Source organism: Phyllobates terribilis, unplaced genomic scaffold (genome assembly GCF_046119375.1).
Source record: "Phyllobates terribilis strain yellow unplaced genomic scaffold, ASM4611937v1 Scaffold_3__8_contigs__length_932513732, whole genome shotgun sequence".
NCBI lineage: Eukaryota > Metazoa > Chordata > Amphibia > Anura > Dendrobatidae > Phyllobates > Phyllobates terribilis.
In genome coordinates, this window is record NW_027362763.1 from 842,639,887 (window position 1) to 842,653,513 (window position 13,627).

Genomic DNA, 13,627 nt, shown 5'->3' on the forward strand with positions numbered 1-13,627 from the left:
TTCTTAGCACCAAATCCTCCCGCAGTTTGGGGCCCAGGACTTTTATATCTGGGAACTCAGGCACCTGACTGGGTCCCACACATGAACTCATTCCCCCTGCATCTCTTCCGTTGCCGGTTGGTTCTATATGGTTTCATCTAGCCAGTAGATAGCAGCCTTTCCTCACTAATGCCACATCACGCAGGGGCTCTTCAAGAGTACCACTGCCTCCTCTTACATATTGCTAAGTAGTGACATCCTCTCACTATCCAGATTCACCTCAAATTGAATGCTGCATTTCCCAGTCTTGTCTTTTATTCCAACTATGATAGCCCCTTCTGCTATATTATGTGATGTGATAAATGCAAAGAAAAAAAAAAAGAGGAAGAAAGAGACAATGTAATATGGAAATGCATACCTATGAGTCAATAGTGTTAAATCAAAAAATTCCAAAATTTATTAATGTGCACTGACACAAACATGCTAAAACCAATTAAAAACAGAAACCATACAGAAAGACCATGTCCACAAGTAATCAATAACCTGAAGGTACAGATAATGACATAGATCAATTGCTAGGTACACTCTCCCATAAGAACATGTTACAAATAACCACCATACATCAAATACTGCAGTTTGGTTGGATAAAATGGCAGGTATAGAGGATCATATAGGCAGAAACATATAGGTATATAGTATAATAAAGATATAGAACTCAAAACCAGGCATCCCTGGAGAAAATATTTAACCTCAGTATAGCACCTATATAATGGCTCTCATATAACACATATATAACTATACAAATCCAGTGTGCGAGCAAAGAACCTGAAATGCAGACTAGTGTAGCCACTCCAACCTGTCAAAGGCAGTGTTACTCATATAGACCCCCATGTGGTGGGATGAAGAGGAATGCATGTTGATGTAGTGGGGAAAATGGGAGAGGGACCATAGGAGTGAGCAAAGCCCACGCGTATCGCCATCAATATGGCTTCATCAGGGCAGGTCCTGATGCTTGAGGGTCAATGCACATATATATACACAATGTGATTACCTGGTTCCACAATCTGGTGTGTGGGGTGCACTATCTCCTGAGCAGGGAGAGGAAGTAAGTGAAAGAACAAGTCACATGAGAGGTATCACATGACACCTACCCATAAGGCAAAGAGCTGTCAGCGCCTGCACAGACCAATGGAAAAAGAAGTGTGGGCAAAAACGCCCACACATAATATGGAGCGTCGGTGAACAAGGGACTGAATGCATATGTCAATGCGAGCGTGGATTCTCCTGCAGGATGGTAAAGGTTAAATGCAAATCAACAGATGTGAAAGTATGCATAATGAGTAAAGGAGGAAAAGGAAGGGGAAGAAAGAACGATCAGAGATAACTAATATATAGCCCAATAAGATATGGGAATTTAACCCAAATAGTCATAATTGAAGATCCATATATTGAAGGGGGCGGGGGAAAGGGGAATATTGAATATAAAGAGAAAGATGTGCGCATCCAGGTGCATATGGACGTGCACATCAGAGAATGTAATATGCAAAGATTATAAATGCAAAGAATCATGACGAAACCCGTCTGGCTGCACCCAATGCCATGCAAATCTTCTCTGGTTGATTCACACTTCTACATTGTATAAAATTGGAACTGGCATTTTAGGCTTTGTGCATAATGAGTCGTAAATTATTTGAATTTGTCAGGTTCATTCGAAATCCCCAAAATTTGACACAAATTGAATTCACATCTAATTGTTTTGCTAATCTGTACATACAATTCATAGAATCATAGAATGGTAGAGTTGGAAGGGACCTCCTGGGTCATCTGGTCCAACCCCCTGCTCAAAGCAGGATTCACTAAACCATCTCAGACAGATGTCTGTCCAGCCTCTGTTTGAAGACGTCCATTGAAGGAGAACTTACCACCTCTCGTGGCAGCCTGTTCCACTCATTGATCACCCTAAAAATTGATGACCCTTATTATACGCCATACACGGTTTACTCCACTCAGTCTAGTTTAGTTCAGGACAGCACCATCAGGATGAAGCACAGGCTTCTAAGGCACCCAGACTTTATTGTAGCCATCTACTGACCCGCAGCTGTATTGACTACTTTTCTGACATGGAGCAATATCACTCTTTGCTTCTTGGAAACCTTTTGTGAGTGTAAATGTTAATATGACATATAATTTTTATAGAAGGTTGATTAAGCAGTAATCCACATAACACAAGAGAATGCCATCCAGTGATTGCTTAAAGACTTTTCGTAATTGCTTAATCACATTTCTCCGCAAATAGTTTCCAAACCTTGATAATTATACACTCCCTGTGTAACGTGGTGGTGGTGGTGGAGGGGCGGTATCTATTGCCGAAGTACTCAAGCTTCACGCCCCAGCACGCTACATTAAAATAGGGGTCATGGCTGGGTGTGTAGATTTTAAATGTGATAGTGATATGACCTTGCAGACTGAATGATGACGCTGTATTCGGCCGGCCAGGACCAGATGTTATAGAGTTCAGTCAGGGAGACCATAGTATTTTTATGAGCTATGTACAGCAGAAAGCAGGCATTCATCTTCATGGACATTTCTGTTTGGACATGGAACATTATCACGCACTTTCGCTTCTCTTTCCTGGAGTAGTCACTCTCGCTTTCTACTTCGCTTAGCTCTTCTGCCTCACAGACCAGCACAATATTACAGGAGCTTCCTCATCCTCAATAACGGCACTACAGTCCAGCAAGCAAGAGTCCTATACTTTCACTCACAGTTCCATGTCCTTTTCCCCTTAGTCGAGTTTTCTCTGGGAATATAGCCGCTACTTAGGTTTTCGCTTTATTGACACCTCTGGACTACAATGAGGGACATTTCCTTTTTGTCTTGTTTATCCTTCCTTCTCTGTTGCGTTACCTGACTGACAGACTCCGTACCGTCCAATAGGCTTCCTTCCCCAGGCACGATACTTCTTCCTTTCCTCTCTTTTGCTCTGGACCGACTCCGGATACTACTCACTTCCTTCTCGTTGTTGCTTCTCTTGTAGGAGCTTACTACCTGCCTCAGTCATCCCCCACTTGTCACAAAAGCACTCATTGCATGAGATTATGCTACTCAGCCAAAAATTACTTTGATATTGACAATTAAAAAGTTCAAAAAGTGTAATGTAAAAAAGTGTAAATGTAAAAAAAAGCCCCAATATGGCTCATTCGGCAAAAAAATAAAAAAGTTACAGCTTTCAGAATATGGCGATGCAAAAAAAAGTAAATTTTTTGTAAAATATCGTTTTAGTCTGTAAAAGTAGCAAATCATAAAAAAATATATAAATCCGGTATTGCTGTAATCGTACTGACCTGAAGAATAAATTGGCCTAATCATTTTTGCCGCATGGTAAACAGCGCAAAAAAAAAATTCTTGACCTGCTGTTGATTTGTTTATTGTACCACTCAAAATTCGCAGTAAGGCTCTGCTTACATAAGTGGATAGCTGATTTTTGTTCATTTTGAGTTTGAAAAAAATGTTATTTGCCCCAAAATGGTACCAAAAAATCTCCAACTCATTGCGCAAAAATTAAGCCCTAATACTGCTTTGTTTGCCAAAAAATAACGTTACAGCTTTCAGAATATGGCGACAAAAAAACTTTTTTACAAAAAAGCATTTTTAGTTTGTGATAGTAGCAAAGCATAAATAAAAAAAACAATCTAAATCTGGTATCGCTGTAATCGCACCGACCCAAAGAATAAAGTCATCTTATCACTTAGAGTGCACGGTGAACAACACAAAATTAATAAGAACTATCTTTGTGCTGCTGTGTATTTGTTCATTCTACCTCCCAAAAATCAGAAGCACTGAGAGCTTGGGGTTTCTGTGTGAATCCCCAAATCCCCTGATAGAATCACTCACTATAATGAAGTAGATGGAGTCACTTCGGAATCCGTGTGGTCTCTGTTTCGGTGGTGTCAAGTTATGTTAGGCATCTTTTTAACACACAAATGTGGCTGACCACAGTTCTGTGAACGTCTAAAAAGATGGATACCACCGGAACAGATGCCAAACTAGGTCCTGAGTGTCTCCATCTGCCTCATGATAGTGAGTGGTTCTTTCTGGGGTTTCATCTGAATCACATTTGTGTGGGATTTACACAGAAACCTCGATGAAAGTGCTCAGCGTAGAACACAAGAATGTCATACCAACCTTATGCTAGAAGAGATCAAAAAATGTTATGTACCCAAAAATGTTACCAATAAAAACCTTAACTTGTCCCAAAACCAGCCCCCATTCAGCTGCGTAATCTGTCACTGGAAACATAGGTCATTCCCACGTTACTAGTAGAACAAAGACCCTGGAAAAATCTACCTGATTACACCCCCTCATATAAGATCCAGTGAAATCTGCACTCCAAAATCTAAATGCCCCCTCCTTTTGAGACCCACTGTGCCTAAATCGCAGTAAACGGCTACTTGCTTGGCATTATTGTAATGGGGAAAGCCAGTGGCGTAATATATATCCTCCATCCTGGTATATACAGTGGGGAAAATAAATATTTGATACAAAGAATGGAGAGGTCTGTAAATTTTATCATAGGTACTCTTCAACTGTGAGAGACAGAATCTAAAAATAAAAAACAGAAAATCACATTGCATGATTTTTAAACAATTAAATTGCATTTAATTGCATTAAATAAATATTTGATCACCTACCAAACAGCAAGAATTCTGTCTCTCACAGACCGGTTAGTTTTTCTTTAAGAAGCCCTCCTACTCTGTACTCATTATCTGTATTAATTGCACCTGTTTGAACTCAATACCTATATAAAAGACACCTGCTCACACTCAATCAATCACACTCCAACCTCTTCACCATGGCCAAGACCGAAGGGCTGTCTAAGGACACCAGAGACAAAAGTGTAGACCTGCACAAGGCTAGGATGGGCTGCAGTACAATAGGCAAGCAGTTTGTTGAGAAGGCAACAACTGTTGGCACAATTGTTAGAAAATGGAAGAAACACAAGATGACTGTCAATCTTCCTCTGTCTGGGGCTCCATGCAAGATCTCGCCTCGTGGGGTAAGGATGTTTCTGAGACAGCTCAGGAATCAGCCAAGAACTACACGCGAGGACCTGGTCAATGACCTGAAGAAAGCTGGGACCACAGTCTCAAACATTACCGTTAGTAACACACTATGTAGCACCCTGAGGATTCGGCTGCTACAGGGGTATTACACCTCAAGCCAGAGGTGTGGTATTCCACTCCCGGGTAAGGATGGAGTGTGGAACTGAGCTCAGTAGGCTGCATGCACTACATACATCCCATTTCCGGGGGACAGACCAATGGTACTCCCACTAGAGAAATGTGCAGGTACGACAGTGTCTGTCCCTGGCTGGAGTGGGAGGGGGGTGGAACATCCCAGTAGTGTAGGGGCAGATAGGGGGAGCAGTCTGGGTAAAGCTAGGAGCTCATTGGGTGCTGGTCACCTGAGCTCACACATAGAGGGAGTATATAAGGTGGGAACCATCTTAGATCAGGGTCAGTCTGTCAGAGTTGAGTCAGAGAAGCAGAGCAGCTCAGCCAGCTCCAAGGCCAAGAGAGAGAGAGAGAGGAGAAAGAAGGACCCAGAGGGGGAGAAGAGGGAACTCCAAGAACCCAAAATTAGACCAGAGGGTGAAGAGTTGGCACAAGGGTACCGGATCCCAAGCTGGTGGAGGGCACTAATCCTTAGCCAGAGACCGGAGGTCGTGGGCAGGATCTGCCACGACCACCCACTAAATCCACCCGGAAGGCAAACCAAGAATAGGGTCAGGGAACCCAGAGACAAGGGTTTTACCAACAAGAGGCCCGAGGGAGCCGGACTTAGGTGGATCCCTGGTGGGGAAGGCCAGAGAGAAGGACAAGTCAGAAAGGGAGCTCAGGAACACGCTCCAGAATCACCTGGGGGTTGGCCGAGTCCAGGACCTGGTGGACGCAGCACGGCTCGGGTGGTCACTCAAGGCCGGAGTGACGAACACAAAAGCAGTAAGTAAAAACCCTGAACTGCACAGCCCGACTCTGAGTTTCATTACCATCCTCACTGCACCTCCACAACCACCATCCTCTGCAACTGACCCCCTGAGGCTATACCCCTCCCGTTGGGGGTTATACTACCTGAGCTGCACACACACCACCAGCCTCAGCGGACCCTGCTGCAGCGGCGGCCGTAGTGACCGCAAATCAACGGGTGGCGTAGTCGACACTAAAGAACATCCAGTAACATCTGTAGGACTGCCACACACTGAGCTTGACACCCTGGGCACGGACCGGGTCACCGCCACTCGGAGACTACAACCCCCATCTGATCTGGCTCCGGGTATCCCCCAAACAACACTGGCCCAGGGGGCGCGTCAACTTTGGCGTAGTCGGCAGGATAACGTGCCCGCAACAACCGGGTACTGCGTGCCTGAAGAGAAGTTCACCGTTACCTTAAAAAGAAGTCTCCCACCGGTTCCGGAGGGTCCCCGCCAACGGACCCCATCACAGGTCGTTTCCCGCCGGTTGTCCGCCATTTACAGCTTTTTCCCGCCATCCATGGAGTTTCCCGCCACTGGGAGACGATTCCCGCCATTTCCAAAGATTTCCCGCCTTGGAAGAGCGGACGCCATTATGGGCGTGCCAGAGGGTGGCAAGAGGCCACCTCCCATCGTGGGCCAGGTCGAAGAATGGCGCCAAAAGCGGAAACCGCGCCCACCAACAGAGACTGTGATGCTGGAAGTGTCCATCAGCGTGAGAGAACTGCCCCTGGAACTGACAATCACAAAGTTGCCCCGGGACCACCCTCAATGTGGGCGGAGACAGAACAAGAGAGCAAAGATGGGTGTCGCCTGGAGCAGTCTGGAGAGAGCGCACCCGGAGACAAGAAGTCTGGAGAGAGCGCACCCGGAGACAAGAAGTCTGGAGAGGAGTCCAGAGAAAGCCTACCCGGAGATGGAGGGAGAGTCAGGCAGCACCGACCCAGTGGTCAGGAGCCTGCTACAAGCCACAACCCCACTAGGCCTAGTGGAGGTCCTGGCACAGCTCCCCCGAGACCGGGAGTGTGCACAGACTGCGCTGGAGGGCCTCGCACGGAGGATGGCCCGGGTGCAGCGAGAGACGTTGGCGGAGTGGAGCCGAGAGATGGCTCAGCGGACCGAAACCCGTCAGCGGAGCACGCCACCCGAGACGAGGAGACAGACCGCCTCTGAGGATGGTGCAAGAGGACTCAAGGCCGGAGACGGCGCCGAGAAGGGAGCTGAACGAATGGAGGCAGGTAAAGGGGACGTCTCTACCCCGAGCCGGGAAACCGCGTGCCTGCCCCAGCTCCCCGTCGCAGAGCCCGAAATTCCCCCTGCCGTGCCCGTCGCTGCATCGTCACCGCCGCAGACTAGGCCTCAACCGGAAACCGCGGCCGCGACCCCTGTGACGTCACGCGCTTCGACCCTGAGCGCGGCAAAGCAGGAAATACCATCGGCCTGGTCGCAAGGCCTAGTACACCCGGGCGCCGCCATTCCAACAGCGCCCCCTACCTCCGCGGAGCCACCAGCCTGGTCGCAGGGCCGAGTAACCACGGGCGCCGCCGTTCTTACGGTGCCCTTTTCCTTTAGCGTGCCCCAAGCCTGGTCGCAAGGCCTGGTCAACCCGGGCGCCGCTACCACCACAGCGCCCATAACACCTAAAGTACCGCACCTGGGTGAGGACCTGTTCGCCCAGCATACGTGCCCGGATGGGCAGCCCTTTGTGTGGCCACCGGAGTTTCACCATCCCCGACTCCGGAAAGAAAGACCCCTAGATGAGCCCCTGATTCCGGTTCCGAAGCCCGTCAGGAGGACCCAGCCCCCGCTAGAGGAGGCACAGTTTGAGTGGGACCCCACCGGAGGAGACCTCATGGGGTTCACTCAGGAGACTCGGGCGGCCGCAGCGGAACGTGCAGAGTGCTGCCGCCAGCAGCTCGAGGTCTTCGAGAAGGAGCGGAGAGAGAGGCGGGTCTGGGAACAGCAAGCACAGATAAGGAGCGTGGAGCAGAAGAGCCGGACCAGGAGAGATCCCCGTGCAGCTCATGGTCCCCGTACCACCGGGACTGTGATTAAATTCAACCTGCAGCATGGGTGGGGCTTCATAAGAGACTATCATACCCCCGGCGACGTCTTTGTCACCCGCAGAGACGTAGAAAGCCATCTGCCGGAGGGACACAGAGGTCGTGACCTGTATGTAGGGGACGAGGTCACCTTCACCCGGCACAAGTGTGCCAAAGGACCCTACGCCCTCCATGTACATCGCCTGACGGAGGAGGAGCTGCGGTGTGAGGAGGAGCAGGAGGACCCGGACGGGTCTGAATCCAAAGAAGGAGCAGGAGGACGCCGTCGTTAAAGTACGGTAAAGAGACTGTAAATAGTTACCCATCGGGGTACAGTGAACTGTTGCTGCTTTAAATATGTCCCCGTTGGGACAAGAGTGAACTGTTAACCAGTGTGTCCCTATTCCCATTACCTGGCCGAGGACTGAGAGCGGCCATATTCCCCCTGTATATAGTTGCGCTTTCTAAGGCGCCCCCTACCGGTTTTATAGGAAACTGTTGTTTTGCTTAAAGAGACTGTCGCACTTTACCCGGTCACAAGTTGCACCGTGGCCGGAGGAACAAGAATGTTATTTATATGAAAAGTTTTATTGCTGATAATATATGTGATGTTTTATATGTTTATGTTTATGAAAAAAAATTGTATGTTTTGGATGTTTTTTATATCTTACAGCCCGAGGACGTGCTGTGATTTATCAGGGGGGAATGTAGCACCCTGAGGATTCGGCTGCTACAGGGGTATTACACCTCAAGCCAGAGGTGTGGTATTCCACTCCCGGGTAAGGATGGAGTGTGGAACTGAGCTCAGTAGGCTGCATGCACTACATACATCCCATTTCCGGGGGACAGACCAATGGTACTCCCACTAGAGAAATGTGCAGGTACGACAGTGTCTGTCCCTGGCTGGAGTGGGAGGGGGGTGGAACATCCCAGTAGTGTAGGGGCAGATAGGGGGAGCAGTCTGGGTAAAGCTAGGAGCTCATTGGGTGCTGGTCACCTGAGCTCACACATAGAGGGAGTATATAAGGTGGGAACCATCTTAGATCAGGGTCAGTCTGTCAGAGTTGAGTCAGAGAAGCAGAGCAGCTCAGCCAGCTCCAAGGCCAAGAGAGAGAGAGAGAGGAGAAAGAAGGACCCAGAGGGGGAGAAGAGGGAACTCCAAAAACCCAAAATTAGACCAGAGGGTGAAGAGTTGGCACAAGGGTACCGGATCCCAAGCTGGTGGAGGGCACTAATCCTTAGCCAGAGACCGGAGGTCGTGGGCAGGATCTGCCACGACCACCCACTAAATCCACCCGGAAGGCAAACCAAGAATAGGGTCAGGGAACCCAGAGACAAGGGTTTTACCAACAAGAGGCCCGAGGGAGCCGGACTTAGGTGGATCCCTGGTGGGGAAGGCCAGAGAGAAGGACAAGTCAGAAAGGGAGCTCAGGAACACGCTCCAGAATCACCTGGGGGTTGGCCGAGTCCAGGACCTGGTGGACGCAGCACGGCTCGGGTGGTCACTCAAGGCCGGAGTGACCAACACAAAAGCAGTAAGTAAAAACCCTGAACTGCACAGCCCGACTCTGAGTTTCATTACCATCCTCACTGCACCTCCACAACCACCATCCTCTGCAACTGACCCCCTGAGGCTATACCCCTCCCGTTGGGGGTTATACTACCTGAGCTGCACACACACCACCAGCCTCAGCGGACCCTGCTGCAGCGGCGGCCGTAGTGACCGCAAATCAACGGGTGGCGTAGTCGACACTAAAGAACATCCAGTAACATCTGTAGGACTGCCACACACTGAGCTTGACACCCTGGGCACGGACCGGGTCACCGCCACTCGGAGACTACAACCCCCATCTGATCCGGCTCCGGGTATCCCCCAAACAACACTGGCCCAGGGGGCGCGTCAACTACACCGTCATGGATTAAAATCCTGCAAAGCAAGCAAGGTCTCCCTGCTCACACCATTTGAAGATCACCAATGACCATCTGGATGATCCAGAGGAGACATGGGAGAAGGTCATGTGGTCAAATGAGACCAAAATAGAACTTTTTGGTATCAACTCCAATCGCCGTGTTTGGAGGAAGAAGAAGGATGAGCACAACCTCAAGAACACTGTCGCAACAGTGAAGCATGGTGGGGGAAACATCATACTTTGGGGGTGCTTGTCTGCAAAGGGGACAGAATGAATGAATTAAAGAGAGGATGGAAGGGGTCACGTATCGCAAGATCTTGGCCAACAATCTCCTTCCCTCAGTAAGCGCATTGAAGATGGACTGGAGCTTCCAGCATGACAATGACCCAAAACACAAAGCCAGGGCAACTAAGGAGTGGCTCCGTAAGAAGCATTTGAAGGTCCTGGAGTCACCAAGCCAGTCTCTACAGACCTGAACCCACTAGAACATCTTTAGAGGGAGCTGAAACTCAATGTTGCCCAGCGACAGCCCCAAAACCTGAAATATATGGAGGAATGGGAAAAAATCCCTGCGGCACTTTGCGCAAACTTGGTCAAGAACTACAGAAAACATCTAACCTCTATAATTGCAAACGTAGGTTTCTGTATCAAATATTAAGTTCTGTTTTTCTATTGTATCAAATACTTATTTCATGAAATAAAATGTGAATTTATTATGTAAAAATCATACAATGTGATTTTCTGTTTTTTTCTTTTTAGATTCTGTCTCTCACAGGTGAAGTGTACCTGCGATAAAAATGACAGACTTCTCCATTCTTTGTAGGTGGGAAAAACATGCAAAATCGGCAGTGTATCAAATGCTTATTTTCCCCACTGTACGAGTCCATCCGACCCAAGTTTTGAAAATGTAACCACACAGAAAGATTAATTAAAAAACAGACTGATCTCCTATTCACAACAAATGCCAAAGGCCAAATACGTTCTGATTTTTTTTCTATAAAGCAGATCACAACACAAGCAATACTTTGACATGAACATCCAATATAGAACAATAGGATCAGTCAATGAGACCATTATTATGTGCAAATGTGGGTCTATTCTCCACAGAAAACTAATGCATTGTCATTATAGTGTTGTGTGATCAAGAAGACCCATTAACAGGTGTATTCTTACTCTACTGGGGGGCACACAAAATTCAATCTGCTGCTGTCCCATTTTGATTACTATGTGTGATATCACCCGCAGTTTGGGCCTACATGGAAATTTTTGCTTCAGTTGAAAATTATGGATATAAATTGTTACCTACAGATCGCACGTCAACAGCCACCGCTTCTAATGTCACCGGGGTTTGTTTCCAAACTTCAGGTAGCTGTATGTGAATCAGCTGCTCAGTGTGCAAATGGAACAGGTTAGTCAAGAATCAGCAGCTTATAGCCACGCCTCAGACGAGAAAAACATTGCCACATACCTCATCTCCCAGCAATCCAGGAAGAAGTGAAAGAGAAGAGAAGCAGCTGGGCACTGACTCCGAACTCGGGCTGGGCAAGCTTGTTAATAAAAACAGATACAAAGACACACAAAAGTAATGCAGGGCAAAAAAGGCCATCTGTGCTGTGAAGACAGTGACATCACGCACAAAAAACTGTCCCAAAAATGTTACTTTTTTGTTTATAAGTCAAACAAAGACAAGAAGAGACTATAGTATTTTTAATCTCTTCAGCACCTATAGTATATAAAGGGCACCGTCTTCTATTCTTTTGTAACGTTTTCCTTATAGCAACTTCTGGTCCATTTAGAAAAGACAATAATCACGAACAAACGTTTGAAGGAACACTTTAAATAATCCGGCAATCATCTGAAAGACGAGCAAAGTGCTGTTCAAGTATGTGGATGGCGGTATTAGAATCAAATAAAGTCGGCAGCACACCGTACTGTGCCGCGATGGACACTGACAGCTTGGGGTCTCCTGTGCAAGAAATGTGTCTGGGCCCCCCTCCTTTTATGGCTACTAAGATACAGATTATAAATACTGTGTGTGTCTATATACGGTGTGTCTCCTCTCTTAGGTATACTACCGCCCCTTACTACATAGTGCCCTCTTTTGTTATGTACAGCACCGTACCTTGCATATCAGCTGATGGACTGGTCTTCTGGTCAGATGTTGCTCCATCAGCAGTCATTTTATTTTATATCCAACAAGAGAAGATCATGTAATAAAAAAAGGGCGCTGTGAATAACAAAAATAATGAGAATACGCTATGTAATGCCCCCTTTACATGTCCTGATTTTACTGGTACTGGAAAAACCAGTACCGGTGTTATCAGGGGTTGCGTGCCTGTGTGAAATACTTGTGGTACATGTGAATCAGTCATGTGCCATCTGTGTGTATTTGTACGTCATCTGTGGGCACATGTGCGTCATCTATGTGCCATCCATGTGCTGTCCATGTGACATATACCAGAATAGAAATTACAGATCTTTAGGTGTTAAAGATGTGCAAGGATGTAGATAGATATAGGGTAAATAGAACATAGATAGAGAGATAGATAGATAGATAGATAGATAGATAGATAGATAGACAGACAGATACTGTGGTGTGAAAAAGTGCTTACTCCCCTCTTGATTTCTTATTATTTTACATGTTTGTCACATTTAAATATTTCAGATCACGAAACAAATTAAAATATTAGACAAAGATAACACAAGTAAACACAAAATGCAGTTTTTAAATGAAGGTCTTTATTATTATGGGAAAAAGAAATTCAAACCTACAGGGCCTTGTGTGAAGAAGTGATTCCCGCTCCTGAGCTGAGTTCAATTTCCCAAGCCACACACAGGCCTGATTACTTCCATACCTGTTCTCAATCAAGAAATCACTTAAATGGGACCTGCCTGACAAAGTGAAGCAGACAAAAAGATCCTCAATAGCTAGACATCATGCTGCGATCCAAAGAAATTCAGGAAAAAATTAGAAACAAAGTAATGGAGATCTATTAGTCTAGAAAAGGTAATAAAACCATACATAAAGCTTTGGGACTCCAGCGAACTACAGTGAGAGCCATTATCCACAAATTACAAAAACATGGAACAGTGGTGAACCTTCCCAGGAGTGGCCAGCCGACCAAAATTACACCAAGAGCGCAGCGACGACTCATCCAAGAGGTCGCAAAACACCCCACAACAACATCCAAAGAACTGCAGGCCTCACTTACCTCATTTAAGATCAGTAAAGTGTTCATGACTCCACCATAGGAAAGAGACTGGGCAAAAATGCCATGCATGGCAGAGTTCCTAGACGAAAACCACTGCTGAGCGAAAAGAACATAAATGTTCGTCTCAGTTTTGCCAGAAAACATCTTGATGATCGCCAAGACTTTTAGGAGAATACTCTGTGGACTGATGGGACAAAAGTAGAACTTTTTGGAAGGTGTATGTCCTATTACATCTGGTGTAGGAGTATCACAGCATTTCATAAAATGAACATCATACCAACAGTAAAATATGGTGGTGGTAGTGTTGTTGCTTAAGGACCTGGAAGACTTGCTGTGGTAAATGGAACCATGAATTCTGCTGTCTACCAAAAAATCTTGAAGGAGAATGTCCGGCCATCTGACTGTGACCTCAAGCTGAAGCGCACTAGGGTTATGCAGCAGGACAATGATCCA

At 46.7% G+C, this 13,627-nt stretch overlaps 1 protein-coding gene across 5 annotated transcripts in view; it reads right to left on the reverse strand.

Annotated features, from left to right (window-relative positions):
* LOC141257666 (cystatin-like) overlaps positions 1-11,537 on the reverse strand; it is a 67,006-nt gene extending 55,469 nt beyond the window's left edge. For 3 of the 5 annotated variants that reach the window (XM_073672500.1, XM_073672496.1, XM_073672501.1), the window contains exon 1: positions 11,269-11,423. The gene's annotated coding sequence lies outside the window, so the exon portion shown is untranslated. The other 2 variants (XM_073672498.1, XM_073672497.1) reach the window with 2 other exon arrangements.
* Between the last annotated feature and the right edge of the window lie 2,090 nt (positions 11,538-13,627).